This window comes from Bufo gargarizans, chromosome 1, assembly GCF_014858855.1.
Source record: "Bufo gargarizans isolate SCDJY-AF-19 chromosome 1, ASM1485885v1, whole genome shotgun sequence".
Taxonomy (NCBI): domain Eukaryota; kingdom Metazoa; phylum Chordata; class Amphibia; order Anura; family Bufonidae; genus Bufo; species Bufo gargarizans.
Genome location: NC_058080.1, coordinates 358415237 through 358433379, shown reverse-complemented (window position 1 = coordinate 358433379; position 18143 = coordinate 358415237).

Below are 18143 nucleotides of genomic sequence, written 5' to 3'. Positions count from 1 at the left end.
CTAACAATGAAATGCAGAAGATTGTGTTAACATCACTGAAAGACCCCTAGATGGTTGAGGAAAAAAAAAATATGAATAGTACTCAGCTTCAGTTTGCAAAAGCTTCCATTAAATGGGGATTATGCTTTGGTTGATCGCATGCATGGATTATCGCTGGAGGTTGCTGAGGTTGCTGACCTCCGCAGTTCTGTTGCACGATGTCAGAATGCTCTTGCATCTGGCGCCGTTGGAGGAAATCAGGTCTGCTTAGAGCCTAAAGTTGCTCTCCCTCTCAGGGGGTGGTGATGACTTTATTCGGTTCAGAGAGTCCTGCAAGTTGTATTTTCGTCTGTGGCCAATTTCATCTGGTGATGAGAATCAAAGAGTGGGGATCATTATTTCTCTGCTCAAAGGGGACGCGCAGTCCTGGGCTTTTTCTCTGCCGCCCGGTTCACCATCCCTCCGGTCAGTGGATGAATTTTTCACAGCTTTGGGCTTGATTTATGATGACCCAGACCAGGTCTCTATGGCTGAATCTAAGTTGCGCAGTTTGTTACAGGGAGAATGTACTGTGGAGTCGTATTGTGCAGAATTTAGAAGATGGGCAACTGACTTGGGGTGGAGTGATCCTGCACTCCGGAGTCAGTTTTGTCAGAGCTATCTGAGAGGTTGAAAGATGCCCTTGCTTTTCATGAGTATCCCGATTCATTGGAGACGGCCATGTCTTTGGCTTGATAGACGTCTTAGAGAGAGGTATAAGATTCTTCTCGAGCGGGGGGTCCCGTCTGAAAGTGGATTTGTCTCACCTATTCCCTGGGGTGATATGACATTTGAATCTGGGGCAGGAGAGGAGCCTATGCAGTTGGGCCAGGTTTCCTTTCGCTCAGGTGATAGGGATTTTAGGAAGCTGAATAAGCTATGTTACTTCTGTGGAAAAGAAAGTAATTTTGTTTGTGCGTGTCCTTTTGTTAAACCTCAAAGCTGTAATGAAAAACTACGGAGGTATTCACATAAAGAGAACAAACTTCCCTGACTCTGGCGCTAGACTCAGGAAACTTTGAATTTGAGTTATTTGTTGACAGTGGTGCGGGGGTAAACCTTATTAATTTTCATTTCCTCCAAAATTTGGGTTTTATAACTAGCACATTAGATAAAGAGATACCAGTGTTTGCCATTGATTCTTCCCCTCTCTCACAAAAGAGTCTTACTCATATCGTTCATAATATTCAGTTAAGGTTGGGTGATTCACATGTTGAGTTAATTTCTTGTTTTGTTATGAAGGGCTTGCCTGCTCTGTTTCTAGGTTTACCATGGTTGATAAAGCATAACCCTACTATTGACTGGCAAACAAGACAAATCAGAAGCTGGAGGGAATTTTGTACAACTGTCTTTGTGCTTCTATCTCAGGGGTGTCAACTACGGTCCTACCTCAGTTTCTCTCTAAGGGTGGAGACATATTCTCGGAGGGTGGAGCTTAGGAGTTGCCCCCCATCGAGAATATGATTGTCCGGTCAATACCATCCCTGGAGCTAAAGTGCCAAAATCTCAGCTACACAACCTTTACCAACCCGAAATAGAAGCTATGCGGAAGTATATTGCCGAGAGTTTGGCAAAGGGACATATTAGGACATCTAAGTCCCCTCTGGCCGCCGACTTCTTTTTCGTAAAAAAAAAAAAAAAATCACTTAGATCATGTTTAGATTTCCGGGAATTGAATCTCATTACGGTCCATGATCCGTATCCCCTTCCTTTGATTTCTGATCTATTTGATCAAATTGTCAGAGCCAAGGTGTTCTACAAGTTGGATTTAAGAGAAGCTTATAATCTGATCAGAATTAAGGAAGGAGATGAGAGGAAAACGACCTTCAATACACCCAAAGGTCATTTCAAGAATCTTGTCATGCCCTTTGGTTTAACTAATGCGCCAGCGGTCTTTCAGTGATTTCAATGATATTTTCCATCATTTAGTGGGAAGGTTCATTGTTATTTACCTTGATGACATACTAATTTACTCACCCGATTTGGAGACCCATCAGGATCACGTGAGACAGGTGTTGTTGATCCTTCTGGAGAATAAATTGGAAAAATGTGTATTTGCTTTCCAGGAGCTACCATTTTTGGGATACCTGCTTTCTGACTCAGGTTTTAGTATGGACCCCGAAAAAGGCCGAGCGGTACTGAAATGGGACTGGCCTGAGAATCAGAAAGCTCTGATGCGGTTTTTTACTAGGTTCAATTTTGTGGTCATCTTTCTCCCTGTGGTTAAAAACGTCAAGGCAGATGCGTTGTCACATAGTTTTCCTGGGGGGAATGATTCGGAGGATTCCGCTCCCATTTTGGCTGATGGGGTGGTGGTTTCCGCTCTGTACCCCGAGTTGGAGATGGAGGTGTTGGGGGCCCAGGAAGAGGCTCCTGATTCTTGTCCTCCAGACAAGTTGTTTATTCCTGCTGAACTACGATACAAGGTGTTCAAGGACCATCATGATACGGTCCTTGCGGGACATCCTGGAAGCAAATCCACCATAGATCTTATTTCCCGGAGATTCTGGTGGCCAGGGTTGCACAAGGGTGTGGCAGCTTGTGAGACCTGTGCATGTGCGAAGGTGGCTCACACTCAGCCTTAGGTATCCCTTCTTCCTTTGTCCATCCTGTCTCATCCTTGGACGCATTTGTCAATGGACTTTATTACCGATTTACCAAGTTCCTATAGGAAAACTGTGATTTTGGTGGTAGTGGACAGCTTCAGTAAGATGGCCCACTTTGTACCGTTACCTAGCTTGCCCAATGCCAAAACTCTCGCTCAGGTTTTTATCAATACCATTGTGAAACTACATGAAATTCCCTCTGATATGGTGTCTGATAGGGGGACACAATTTGTTTCCAGGTTTTGGGGGGCGTTCTGCTCTCGTCTGGGAATTCAATTGTCTTTCTCTTCGGCTTTTCATCCTCAGTCGAATGGTCAGACAGAGCGCACTAACCAAAACCTGGAGACCTATTTGAGGTGTTTTGTTGCCAAGAACCAGGATGACTGGTCCTCGTTCTTGTTTCTAGCCAAATTTGCATTGAATAACTGTAGACAGGAGTCCACTGATAAGTCACCATTTTTTGGCGCATATGGTTTGGTACTTTTTCTGGGACTGGATCTTCTGGGATGCCAGAAGAGGAGAGATTCTCTTCCGCCTTGTCATCTATCTAGCGCAAGATCCAAGTTAATTTGGAAAAGATGGGTGAAAGATATAAATGGATGGCTGACAGTAGATGTATGACTGGTCCGGACCTGTGTGTGGGTGATTCGGTGTGGTTGTCCACTAAAAACATTAATCTGAAGATACTATCTTGGAAATTGGGTCCAAGATTTATTACCATATGTGCGGCGTCTGCGTTCCTGAACATAGAAGCCCAACGGCTTAGGTAGGTTTAGCATAGGACCCGCCTGACCTGAGACCACCTTGGCGTTCGGTAGAAGGGCTTAGATGTGTTTTGATCAAAATATATTGATTAAGTGTCTCAGATATTATCATATCAGAGTGAGGACTTTGTCCATATATAGTGCTTGCATCTACTTTACTAAGTGCATTATTATCTTATTTCTGTGGTTTTCTTCAATAATTTGGCCAGGGACATCTGCACATTTGTATCATATCGTGCAGGATGTTTTTATCTTAGTTTTTTCTGAGATTTTTTTGTCTATGTAGTATTTGCTTGAGGGAGTGGCACCTTCAAGTGTGAATGCGCACCTATTATCTTGGGAGTAGCATTCCTCTGCACTTTTGCCCCCCCTCCCCTATCCAATAGAGCGCCTTAATTAGGTGGTACATATGGCTGTGCTTGCTCCTCCTCCCATTGGTTGCTTGATGCACATGGAGGTTACTAGGAGCAGCACACCATATGTGCAGCGTCTGCGCTCCTGAACATAGAAGCCCAACGGCTTAGGTAGGTTTAGCGTAGGACCCGCCTGACCTGAGACCACCTTGGCGTTTGGTAGGCGGGCTTAGATGTGTTTTGATCAAAATATATTGACTAAGTGTCTCAGATATTATCATATCAGAGTGAGGACTTTGTCCATATATAGTGCTTGCATCTACTTTATTAAGTGCATTATTATCTTATTTCTGTGGTTTTCTTCAATAATATGGCCAGGGACATCTGCACATTTGTATCATATCGTGCAGGATGTTTTTATCTTAGTTTTTTCTGTGATATTTTTTGTCCAAGATTTATTGGCCCTTACAAAATCTCTGCTATTGTCAACCTGGTGGGGTTTCGTCTGGATCTTCCGCAGACCTGGAAGATCCATAATGTGTTTCACATGTCTTTATTGAAGAAATATGTGGAACCTGTGGAACCATCTCCATTGCCACCTCCCCCTGTCCTGGTGGATGGCAATTTGGAGTTGGAGATCTCTAGGATTATCGACTCACATGTTCTTCAGGGTTACCTTCAGTACCTGGTGCACTGGAAGGGATACGGTCCAGAGGAAAGAATGTGGGTTCTGGCTACTGATTTTAGTGCTAGCCGTCTGGTGAGGGCCTTTCACTGGGCACACCTGGATAAAGTTGGTCCGGGGTGTCCGGAGGTCACCTGTAGAAGGGGGGGGGGGTACTGTCACGCCTTGCCCTGTGAATGTGCGGAGGTCTCTCAAACTGGCTGCACATGTCTGACTTCTCTGTTTGTTTTGTTTCGGGTTTGAGCTGGATCCACCTTCCCTCAGGTGTACTTGGTTTGATTGTTAGTGAGGCTATTTATCCCTCCTTCCCCCAGTGGCCTGTTGCAGGTTATAGTTCTTTCCTGTGAGCTCTGGATATGTGGTGGATCGTCTGCTCCAGCTCTGCTCTAGATAAGTCCTCTCTGTTATTTCCCATTGTGTCTTTTATCTAGGCCTCTAGGGAGACGCTTGCTTCCTATGGGTTTGAAGAAGCAGGTTGCCTCTTCCCTTTTCCCTACAGCTTAGGGTTTGCCCAGGGTTTCTAGGTTTAGGCACGAGGGCATGTGCATATCCACCATTAGGGTATGCACATCCACCATTAGGGTATGCACATGGGCACAGCAGTTTAGGGAAAACGTTTAGGGATCGCTAGGAGGTGACCCTTTTCTCCATAGCTTTTGGGCCTAGTCATCTGTTCTGTTTGTTTTCCTGTGTTTGGTTTATTCCCCACTTACCTACCTATCGTGACATAAAGTTTAATTTAATTACAACTCCATGTGTGTGTGTTTTTTTTTTATAGTATGTTTGCGTCATGTAATTAATTTTATTGTCTTATTTTTTACATTTATTTTACTTTTAATTGACTTTATCTTCTTTTTTAGGCTGGGTGCCTACTGTATATATCAGGTGTGTCCGACCTTTTGTTTTATGCCAGTGCTAGACACAAACTGATGTATGTGTATATGCACTTTAGTACATGGTCATGCCTCCATAGTCTGAAAACGCTGCATGGTACATATATCTGTCCCTAGCTAGAATACATCTGTTTTGAAAACTGATGCACAGTATGCCATGAAAAATTCCTTAGAAAACTATGGGATCAGTTCGGGTATCAGTTTTTATGCAGTCAGTGGGACCAACTTTGTCCACCACACAATGGATGGAGTTGTATATTACTGGCTCTGACTTCTGATGCCAGAGGTACAATGAAACAGCTGATCAGTGGGGGTGCAGGGTATTGGACTCCCTTTGCCTCTGATCAGATATTGATGGCCTATCCTGAGTATAGGCCATCAATAACAAAATCCTGGAATACCCCTTTAATGCCTTTTTAGGCCTAGTCATTAAGGGGTTTAAGGAGCCAAGCTTTCTGTTATTACATAAATTCAGCTCCCTTCCTTTGCTGACATTGTAACCAGTATTGATCAATATTGATTTCAGTGGCTTACAGGTGAAATAACTGCAATAAGAAGTTTTAGAGAACAATTATAAAATTGTATTATACTGCCACCTATACTACAAATGTGGAAAATGCAACGTTTTATTAGTGCAAGGCAGCATACAGATTTTTCTTGTTACATGTGCTCATGGATCTTATTTTTGGTTTCAAAAAGTAGAAAGAAACGAAGAGAGACAAAATAAAGCATTTTTACTGCTTATAATTAGTGTTGAGTGAATATCGCCACTTCGAGAATTTGCGAATATTTAGAATATAGTGCTATATATTCGTTATATCGAATATTCTGCTTTTTTTCCATCTGAAAACATGATTCCACTCTGCTTCTTGCTTGTGGGCCAATGAGAAGGAAGCAATGTCAAGTTCACAACAATACTTAGTGCACCAATCAGTAATCTGTAGTCAGACATGCTAAAATGTGAATTGTCATGGCAGGGAGTGGGGAAAACCCCCCACCGTGCAAAGGCACAGACTGCAATGCCAGATAGGAAGGAACAGGGAGCAGGTCACCACCTAGCGCAACCCTGAACTCACTTTAGACTCCTACCGCATGAGCTGCCTCAGAAGGTAAGGGGGGTTATGCACACCAACCTTTGACCCTGCTATCCCTGCAAAGCCCTAGGCCTAATGACAGGGCAGAGACCACCCATCCATCCAACACCACGGATGAATGGTGTCTCCAACGGCCCAGTGGCAAGCAGGATAGAAGGCCATGGGCTAAACAGTACGGCAGGTAAGTTACACAGTAACATAACTATGCAATCCTCACTTACCTGCCATAGCCATGATGGAAAGTGGCTCCAAGCTGGAAAAGCCCACAGGCGAGTCTTCGCTTAAACCCCTCCGGGAAAGCATGCCCCTTCCGGAGCCTCATACAACAATCAAACCTCCAAGCAAAACCCGCACCATAACTACATACACCAGGTGGGGGGAGGAATGACAGAAACACACCAGAGGGGACAACAGACAAAACAAGAAATACAAAATAGCAAATAAGGATAGCTCACACAGACAATATCATTCAGCCCAGGAGCAGAGCTCCACACCAAGCTGACAAACAAACCAAACTGACACTCAGGCTCCACCACACCAACATATAGGAGACCTGAGGTCACACCCACCACACCTACCAAGCACACCTTAACCCCGTGCACACCAAAGCAGGGAAAGGAAACATCCTAAAAGGGAAAGCGCACACACATGCATAAAAGCGGCAACCAGCATGCACGGCGAAAAAATGTTGCGGCACACACCGAGGCTGTGACATGAAGTTGCATGTACTGTGAAAAAATATTCCAATCACTGCTGAATAGTGCATTCGTGAATATATTGGAGCACTTGACTCTATCTGCATATAAACCTTTTGGAATGTTCTGCCGTACCAACCATTTTCTCCAGTCTCGGGAGAAATTTCTGAAACTTCTAGTAGCTTGAAAAATGTAGCCAAAGTGACCCACGCTTGTATTTCGCGTTATGAATTAGCATTACGTGATTTTCACATTGCAGATTTTTCGCATTGAATAAAATAATCTCGAATATATGACGAATATTCTGCAAAATATTCGTGAAATATCGCAAATTCGAATATAGCCCCTGCTGCTCATCACTAGTCATAATTTGAGTTGAGTGAAATGAGTTCATAGTCCACATAAGTTCAGATGTTTAAGCCTCTTATTAAATATTTTTATTAATTCCTGCAATTACGTACTTCTTTGTACCACCTTAAATGACTAACATTGCATGCTAGCATCATGTCTTTCTTCCATAATGTAACAATGACAGCTACGTTATCTAGAAGGTTTAATGGAGTCCATTGGGGTAACTCGGGGGAATCTATCATGAGGGGTATATTTCAAGTCACTTTTGCATGAGTCTGTGCTCATGTATTTTTTTGCCACATTTATCAAATGTCGTATGTTTGATAAATTTGTCTCATCCTGAAACCTTTTGTCTAGAAAAGCTACTCCAGTTTTCTTACTCCACCCTCTGGAGTGATATTGGGACTTAAAAAAATCATTAACACAGCTAACCACACCCACTTTCCCACCCATATTTCAAGAATAGAGTGAATGGTTTAAAAATGCAAAAAGTAGCTAAATTTTTGTCTATACTACATCCATTACATGTTTTTAGCCTTATGGCGAACATAGCAGAAAAGATGACATAAAACAATGTGTAGTTAAGTGTAAAATGTACAGTGCGGGGAAAACCATACAGTACATATTTTGCGTCAATACATTGGTTCAATTACAAATCAGAATGTTCATATTTAATAGATGTGAAGTTCATAATTGTTAGTTATAACTAATTTGCATATTTAGAATCTGTTGTTAATAGTCATTTGTTATCTCCTAAACATACTTATTTATTTTAAAATTCAATTCTAAAACAGAAAAATATTAAAGGGGTTGTCTGAGTTATATAAATATATGCTTGCGGGGAATATGGATTATCATTTACTGGCAGCCCTGATTTTCATTTTGATTCACCTTTTGCATGTGCAGTGTACATGCAAAATATGTTCTCACCCCCCAGCCATCTGCTGTCCGATAGCAATGGAGAAACCCCCCCAGGGGTCCAGGCTTCAAGGAGGCCCCAAGTGGATAAAGTCAGACCTATTCCAGCTGACAGGCTCCAGAAGGATGTAGCAGGAAAACTCCTGGCAGGAGGTCTCAGCCCTGGACCAGAGCTATCACTTTCTCACAGACATGTTGGCACCGACATTTCATAAGGAATTATGAATCGTCCGTCCATTCCATGCATAATTCGGTTATCTTTTTGCTATCCTGGGGCAAAGCCAAACATCCAGGTGGTCCTGGCTTGATGCTAGGATGCCCGAAGAGGAGAAATACATAAATCCCCACAGAAACCTAATAACGGTACCATGCTTGGACTCTACTGGTAGCCAGAACCCAGTCGGATCCGTTGGTCCCAGAACCATCTCCCTGTGACCTTCTGGCCTGGAGCTATGAACCCTAAAGGGTTTTGTGGGTCATTTTCTGACAGCCCAGCAGAGGGGGGTGGACCCTTCCCAAAGGCCGGGAGGGACCGGCTACAGGTTAAAAGGCTTGTGCCAGCAAGCGGGCGTGTCTTTTTCTGAAAGGGGTCACATCGTGGAAATGTGTTTGGAAAGAAGGACTATTCCACCATCATAACCCTAAGGAACTTTCATCTACCCGGTAACTGACTTTTTCTCTGCTTAACCCTGTTGTAGATCACCTGTATCTGTAACCTTAGACCGCTGTATATATTTCCTGTGTATATTGTGTCATCTAGTGTGCCCTTAAGGCAATTAAATATATAATTTAATCTTTTGCTATCTTGTATCTCGATCACAAATCCCCAAGTCTGTGTTTCGGCCTAGTTATAAGCTACCGCAGGTTGGTTTCTCACCCTATATAATCCCGTTAGCAGACCGGGCTTATAGAAAACGAGAAGCTGGTGGCAGATTACCTGGGCTGCGGAGGCGCTGTTTCACAGCGGCAGTAAAAAGGCTCTCTCAGCTTGTTGCCTCTCTGTACCCACGTGAACAAGAGGTGTCTGTGTAAACTGTACCAAGCTGACCTTACCTGCTCCTCTGGAGGGTGTAACGTCACGCTTTGGTAACAAGTGACCATGCTGCTTCTCGTGAGCTTAACGTAGGTGACGTCAAGTGGGCACGAGGCGTGGTATCCCTCACAATGCCCATGTGCCTTATAACCTATCTAATAACCCTTTTGTAATTGAAATTTTTTTTCTATAGCACCGGGATTCTGCAGGGCCGATGCGGGTCATGTGACCTGCGACGTCATCCACCAGGCTCCCTGTGCTGACGTTTCGTGTACAGGCTTATTCCTGCCTGAGGGAGGAACCCGGCTCTTTACACAAAACTTCAGAGCCTGGGTGCCCGCCCCCCTCGCTCCCTGTATCTGGCTGCCGGACGGCTCCTGTGAGGGATCGCGCATGCATGATCCTTACCAGTGATGGCAGCCTTGTGAAAACACCAGACCAGTCCAATATGGCGGATCTTCCCTGTACTTTATCACTTGGCTATAATAGCCTGTCTGCATTCACTACATACTGCACTGGTGCAGCTTGTGATATGTATGGTACAGCGTGTAATGTATATATTACACTGTGTAATGGGTTTGTGTGTGATATATATATATATATATATATATATAGATGTATTTGTGGCAGAGCTGTGTTTGTTAGGTGTGTATAGCAGTGCTGTGTGTATACAGTATATATATATATATATGTTTGATGTATGTATTGCAGTGTGTGATGTATACATGTTTGTGATGTATGTAGTGCAGATCTGCCTGTGTGAGCTAGGAGATGATCATGTGACTGTTTGTATGAAGGTTAGGTTGTGCAGAGCAGGGGGCGGGGAAGGGCAGATTATTCACACCCACAAATATTCATGAGAGAGCTCATAGTTGTTACACGCCCCCACAGCTCTTTGCTGCAGCATGTAAACAAAGCACGAATAACAGATTTATGCAAAAAAGGTTTAAGTATGTTTTTTTTTTCAAGCTTAACTAATGTATTTGTAAGCCCTGAGGATTTTTTTTTTCTTTTTTCTATTACTCGGATAACCCCTTTAATGGGGTTGTGCCACTAATATAAATGTATTCTGCCCAACAGATATAACTGTTATATCACTTTCCCCAGATACCACCATTTATTAAAACTGACTTATTATAAAGGTTTTAGACTACCATTGCACCCCGTGGCAAATCAGTTTTGATTTCAGTTGCTGTAGGTTAGGTCCTGTAGTGGAGACTTGTAATGTAGGGCATAGGAAGCGTCATTGGTAAGAAGGGTGTAGTTAGTGTCACATGTCCTGCTGATGTGAGGACACATCTCACTGCCCTAAGGCATGATGGGACAGCAGTCACATTGACAAACCAGAAAGAAGGATTCAAGCATGGGAGATAAGAAAAAACTGCAAATTAGGTACATTAAAAAAAAATATATAAATCAAGGAGGAATGGGAGGTAGAGTAATTGATGAAAATACCCTTTAAAAAATTGTAATCCTGCTGCTTGTGTTACTGTTTGGAGTAAACAACACTGTGGAGTATACTAACCAGGTTGATTCATTGTACGATAAATTTGGTCAACATTACATCTTCTTAAAAAAATGAATTAAATATGCAAGGATTTGCTTTATAATATGGTCAAAAATTATATGAAAGGATCTCTAAAAGTAGTAACCTAGCAAACCAGTATCATTTAAAAACGTTTATTGTTTTCTTGACAACATTTGCATGACGTATTCACATAAAAATCGACAATGCATCCTTTATATAGTCTTTTAGAACTTACAAGATTATGGCTCTCTAAAGCTTTGGCCCAAAGTTTAAAGAAACTCCTTATATATGATCAGCACATAAATGTCTACAGCTGCATAAGTAAAATGTGTGTATCATTATTAAGCAGTTGCACAATATATGCATATAATGTTAACACCACAGAATACATCAACAATATCAACAACAACCACTAAGGCAAGAGTTACAAAAGAAACTACGAAATAAACATACACAAATAAGATGCCCTCAGATCCTTGATAAATTAGAGTGAAAGAAAAGCTTACAGTGTTGAGTAGGATAACCAGGAGACTGTATAGTATAATCTATAAATATACATACAAAACAAAAGCGTTAGAGTTTAGCCAGCTTAAAAACCAGAAATGCAATAGGAAGACAGTTTAGCACAAAACGGTCACTAATCTGCATAGTGCTGTAATTGAATAGAAAGTAGAAATAGCAGAGCATAGAGTGGTAGTAAAAGAAAAGCTTAGAACCGGACTACCGTGAAAATAATTACACCAACCACACCAATCATTTCTGAAGTTGTATAAAAGAGGCCTTGCTTTTACTAAAATGCAAATACATAATATGTGGTCAACGGACATGTAAAATCAACATTTACACGTTCTCTATTTGCAGGATAGCTTTTGATAAATGTACTTAGAGGTTTTCCAGAAATGACATTTTTGTTGGTAATGAAGAGGTATGACTTGGCTAGTGTTCAGTGTCTAGTGGCTCCAGAGAGTGGGCCGAAGGTCACTTAATGAGTCTGACATTATGCAACTTTAGGTCTTTAGGCACAAAGTTGCCTGCCACATCACAAGAGGATCTGAAATATAGTACTCCTCAAACTATGCTCTGGTCATCAAAAATTAGGTTAAAAAAAAGATATTAAACAATATATTGTTTGAGTCTACTTTGCACAAAAAAGAAAAACACCCAAGGAAATCCTACAAGAGGGTACTAAGCTTTTATGTGTAGCATAAGGTCTTTTTCCTTTTCATTTTTACTTCAAGTGGTGGGAGCTTACGACCGGCATATCCTTAGGGAGCCATGCACACAGGATATGCCAAAAGAATGTCCTTTTGGGATGCATTGATCTGGAATGCTGGTCAGCTGATCAGCTTACTGTACCTTTTTTTTGTACTGTTCAGCCTACTAGCTTTCCTAGGAACACATAAAAAGTAAACTGTAGAATATACTTTTCTTTATAACGGGAGTCAGTGGCCAATATATGCAGAAGCATACAGTGGAGAATTCTGTTAAAGGTCTACTCCTGATGAATATCTACTAAATGAGAACAGACCCTTAGACAAACAAATTATATCTATTACTTCACAGCCTGATATTAGGAAAAAAGATCTATATTTTCCCACAACAGCGTCCCTCTTGCTCATGTATTCTGCCAGGTATTGCAGCCAACGGACAGTTTCTGGAGTAAGAATAGACCCTTTTATCTCATATAACCAATGATGTTAAATATTGTGTACACTTATGAGCTGATGTTGGTATTATGATGATGGGTACCATTATTTTAAGCACATACGTAGAGCTTAAAAATAATTACAGACATAATTACTATGCAAGAGTGAAAACCACACTTCAGAATTCAGAGCAATTGCAAGGTGTAAGCATACAATTTTGTCACCCACTCAAGACTGGTATAGCTTTCCAGTTAGTGTGGAGTAAAGTATTTTATAAAATGCACATCAGATAGCAAGAAAAACATTAAATCATCTCTTGAAATCCTAAAACAAGTAAAGCCTAAACAACTTGTAATTATAGTTCAGCAGAGTATTATAAGGATATGTTTCACAGGTGGTAATGAAGTAATGTATGGTTACAAATGTGCACGCCTGTATAGGATTTCTGTGTGTGCACTGCTTATTGTGAAATCAGATGCCCATCAGAGTAAATCAGTAATAACTTTCCATTCCAGCTTTCCAGTTATGGGATCACATGCTATTTTTGACTGAAAATAGACAGTACTGACACACAACACAAATAAAGCCCTGCTCCTTTAGCCGAAGTCAGGTTAGATCACCCCCATTCTCAATGACTTTGCTGAAAGCTGTGATACTTGGATATGTAGATGTGAATGAATATGAGGTAAGATAATTTTATGCCATTATATTTTATGTAATTTGATATGATATATGGTTTTCCATGCTGTATTATTTAGCCTTTCTCTGTCAGCAGTCATGTTAAAAAACTAGGACCCATGAGCCAAATAGTTTTCCTCTTCTAAATTATGTTTCTGTTTTAGAATAATTAAAAACAATATAAACCAGTACAAGTAGTTTTCCATCAAATATGTAGATATGTTTAAGATGACATCCGAGTAAATGTATCATTTTAAAGGAACAATACGTTGATTCAAATTTTCACGGTGTCAACAAATCCCCAAAAAGTTGGGACAAGTAGCAATAAGAGGCTGGAAAAAGTAAATTTGAGCATAACGAAGAGCTGGAAGACCAATTAACACTAATTAGGTCAATTGGCAACATGATTGGGTATAAAAAGAGCTTCTCAGAGTGGCAGTGTCTCTCAGAAGCCAAGATGGGTAGAGGATCACCAATTTCCACAATGTTGCGCAGAAAGATGGAGCAATATCAGAAAGGTGTTCCCCAGCGAAAAATTGCAAAGACTTTGCATCTATCATCATCAACTGTGCATAACATCATCCGAAGATTCAGAGAATCTGGAACAATCTCTGTGTGTAATGGTCAAGGCCGTAAAACCATACTGGATGCCCGTGATCTCCGGGCTCTTAAACGACACTGCACCACAAACAGGAATGCTACTGTAAAGGAAATCACAGAATGGGCTCAGGAATACTTCCAGAAACCAACCATTGTCAGTGAACACAATCCACCGTGCCATCCGCCGTTGCCAGCTGAAACTCTACAGTGCAAAGAAGAAGCCACTTCTAAGCAAGATCCACAAGCTCAGGCGTTCTACTGGGCCAGGGATCATTTAAAATGGAGTGTGGCAAAATAGAAGACTGTTCTGTGGTCAGACGAGTCATGATTCAAAGTTATTTTTGGAAATCTGGGACGCCATGTCATCCGGACCAAAGAGGACAAGGACAACCCAAGTTGTTATCAACGCTCAGTTCAGAAGCCTGCATCTCTGATGGTATGGGGTTGCATGAGTGCATGTGACATGGGCAGCTTGCATGTCTGGAAAGGCACCATCAATGCAGAAAAATATATTCAGGTTCTAGAACAACATATGCTCCCATCCAGACGTCATCTCTTTCAGGGAAGACCCTGCATTTTTCAACAAGATAATGCCAGACCACATTCTGCATCAATCACAACATCATGGCTGTGTAGGAGAGGATCCGGGTACAGAAATGGCCAGTCTGCAGTCCAGATCTTTCACCTATAGAGAACATTTGGCGCATCATAAAGAAGAAGGTGCAACAAGGAAGGCCCAAGACGATTGAACAGTTAGAGGCCTGTATTAGACAAGGATGGGAGAGCATTCCTATTTCTAAACTTGAGAAACTGGTCTCCTCGGTCCCCAGACGTCTGTTGAGTGTAAGAAGAAGGGGAGATGCCACACAGTGGTGAAAATGGCCTTGTCCCAACTTTTGGGGGATTTGTTGACTATTAAATTCTGATTCAACATATTTTTCCCTTAAAATGGTACATTTTCTCAGTTTAAACTTTAGTTCCGTGATTTATGTTCTATTCTGAATAAAATATTAGAAGTTGGCACCTCCACATCATTGCATTCAGTTTTTATTCACGATTTGTATAGTGTCCCAACTTTTTGGGGAATCCGGTTTGTAGTATTTGGAAGTCTTGGTCATGCTGTTCCAACCAATGTTGGACATTCTAGCCATTTTACATGTTGCATTGTCTTTCTGGAGGATCCCATCCTCCCCAGGTAAGACAATCAGCATTTATGGTTGTGCATGATTTGCTGGGATGGATTCATACCCAAATCTGTTTAGAGTGCCTTTCACGTGAATGAGTGGGCCCAGAGAATGCCATAAAACATTCCCCAGACCATAACGCAGCCACCACCAGCTTGAGTTCTTTAGCAATAGTTGCACGGTCTTTGTTCCATGATGTTTCTCACCTGACATGCCAATTTCCATCCTTTTGATGAAGCAGAAAACGTGACTCATTGGAGAAGGCAACCATTTGCCAATCAGCAGAGGTCCTATTCCAAGTAACATTGAAGCCTTTTCTGCAAATGCAACTTTGTTAGCAGTTGCAGGGTGCATCTGTCTGAATTGGAGCCCCATACACATATGATTCACTAAATGTTGTTTTAGACACATCTCTGATAGCCCCCTAGCTTATTAAAGCGGTGAGGTCTTGTGTGCCTTCAAAGCCACTGTTCACCTCTCACACCAAAGGAACGTGGTGCTCTGCAGTTTCCATTAAACTTTTTCGCAGTGGTGCCATTAGTCCACTCACAATACACTTTCACCACATTATGCATGCAAAAAGTTCACAAACTGTGCAGTCTCAGAAATACTGCCATCTTTGGCCCAAAAAACAATAATCATCTCTCAACTCCGATAAATTGCCTCTTTAACCCATGACAGCTATAAGGGATATGTATACAGACAGCATATCATACACCTTAAATACCCACTGAGCCAGCTCACGAGACTCGGCTTCCACAGTGAGCTATGCAGTGCTGATGTCGAAAGTAGCAGGTAGTGTTCATAAAAATGTGACTCGACTGTGTAGTTCACCCTATTTCCTTTGCTGGGTTCCATGCTTAAGAAGTCTGAGTTATCTCTTTTTTCAGACCCAAACACCAAACTAACATTAGTTAGTGCAGTTTCCAATAAACTCACTTTCTTAGATTTTATTGGCCACAACTGCCCTCACAAGTGTAATGTTAATTTAATGTCTGCTGTACTACTGTACTGCTTTAATGTCTAATGTACTACAGTAATACAACGTTGTCCTATGTGTAAGTTCAGATGCTTTCTTTAGGTTGATTTGTGAAAATGGGGCTTTAATTAGTAACTTTTAATTGCAATTTTGGCACTAAGAAAGTAAGTATAAAAAGTAGACAGATGGTTCAAAGTGGAATTTTAATTGACAAAATTTAACAATGTAAATAGCAGCAATAAAATAGGAACATAAGCAAGATCTAACACTAAGACAGTTTTATTAAAAAGTGTTTCTGAAAATGAGAAAGATACTTTTGTGAAAAAAACATCATGTACACTTGGAAATCAATATGATATATTAGAAACAGATACCCAAAATATGGAGAGCTAATGGTTATCGAAAGATAATATTAATTGAAAGATATAATGATGTGACATTAATTATCCAGGCTATGGCACTTTCTGTGGCTTGATATGGATGTGAAAGCCAGATGATATGGAAACAATGATTTGAGGTTGGCAATGAAAGGAAGCGTTAAGAAATACTTTCTGAAGCCACAATTCATTGACAAGCAAAACACTATTGATTAGGAAGGTTGAACAGAAAAGAAGAGGAATGTACAGGGAAGAGACCAGGTCTATGTATTGTATTAACATGGCACTAAGAAGCCTAAAGACATCTAGCGGTATCCTCTAGCCATACAGTATGATGCTGAAAGTGTGGTCACTTGGTAGCATGCATCATAAACACAAACTAGGTATTTGCTGAGCCTACTAAATCACACAGTTTATCTGACCTGACAGTAGTGTAGTTAATTGTACAAGTGTCTCTCATTTCACACACCCCATACAGAATGACATTCACTGGATTATGAAACTTTAATTATGTAAAGCCACCTAGGCACCATCTCCACCACACAGCCTCACATTGATTTAGCACAATATATACACAATAGCACAATATATTGCCCATATCTGCTTGCAGCTTACTTTTTAATTAATAAGCAGATGTACAATTATACACCAGAAATACGGGTCCTGGATGAATATGGAGTTGCAGTTTGGAGGTCTTCCAGTGCAGCAGAGCAGACGTGATAACAATTAAGATTTTTCTCAACCATTTTCTAAAAAATCAAATAAAGAATGCATAATAGAAGCAGTTGCAAAAGAATCTATACTTAAAGGGGTTATATAATCCCCCCCCCAGGCTAAATATACTAACCCGGGTCCAGAAGCGGCGCAGGGAGCTGGGACCCAGGTAAGTATATTCAGTGTGGGGGGTCCAGCATATGGGGGGGCCTGTTTTTAGGATTGGATAACCCCTTTAAGATGAAATCTGTTTAAAAAATCCTCAGCCAATCATTACTGTGATATTATCACTGCATTTTTCCTTTCCAGTTGTATTGTGTTAATATCTTTAGACCAAACATGCTGAAAAAGGTATTTGCTTTCTGTCAAACCTGAGAAATAGTTCACTAGCTATACATGAAGCATTTCCTCATAGTACCAATATTCATCTATCTTGCAATGTTTAACTTTAACTGACACGCTTAACACTTGGGCAATGTATCTCTTGAGTGAAAGATACAATATAAAAAAAGTGTTGCGCTTAGTGGTGCCTAAAACTACATCAGATTTCCACACAAGTCCTGAAAGCAGATAAATATAATAAAATATAAACAAATGAGTAAAAAAATATTAGACTTGGTTATCTATTTGAGGAAAATGATCCATTATCTGGCAAACATGTGAACCTTTGCTTTCTGTATCTACTGTGACCCCCTTTGTACAGCAATAACTGCAACTGAACATTTACTAGTCCTGCACATCAGCTTGGAGAAATTTTTGCCCATCCCTCTGTACAAAATAGCTTCAACTGTTATGTTGGTGGGTTTCCTTACATGAACTGCACTCTATATGTCCCTCGACAACATTCCTGTTGGATTAAGGTCAGGAATTGGCCATTCCAAAACTTTAACTTTATTCTTCTTTAGCTATTCTTTGGTAGACCAACTTGTGTGCTTAGGATTGTTTTGCTGCAGGACCACATTCAGCTCACTGACAGAAATCTTGACATTTTCCTTTAGAATTTGCTAGTATAATTCAGAATTCATTG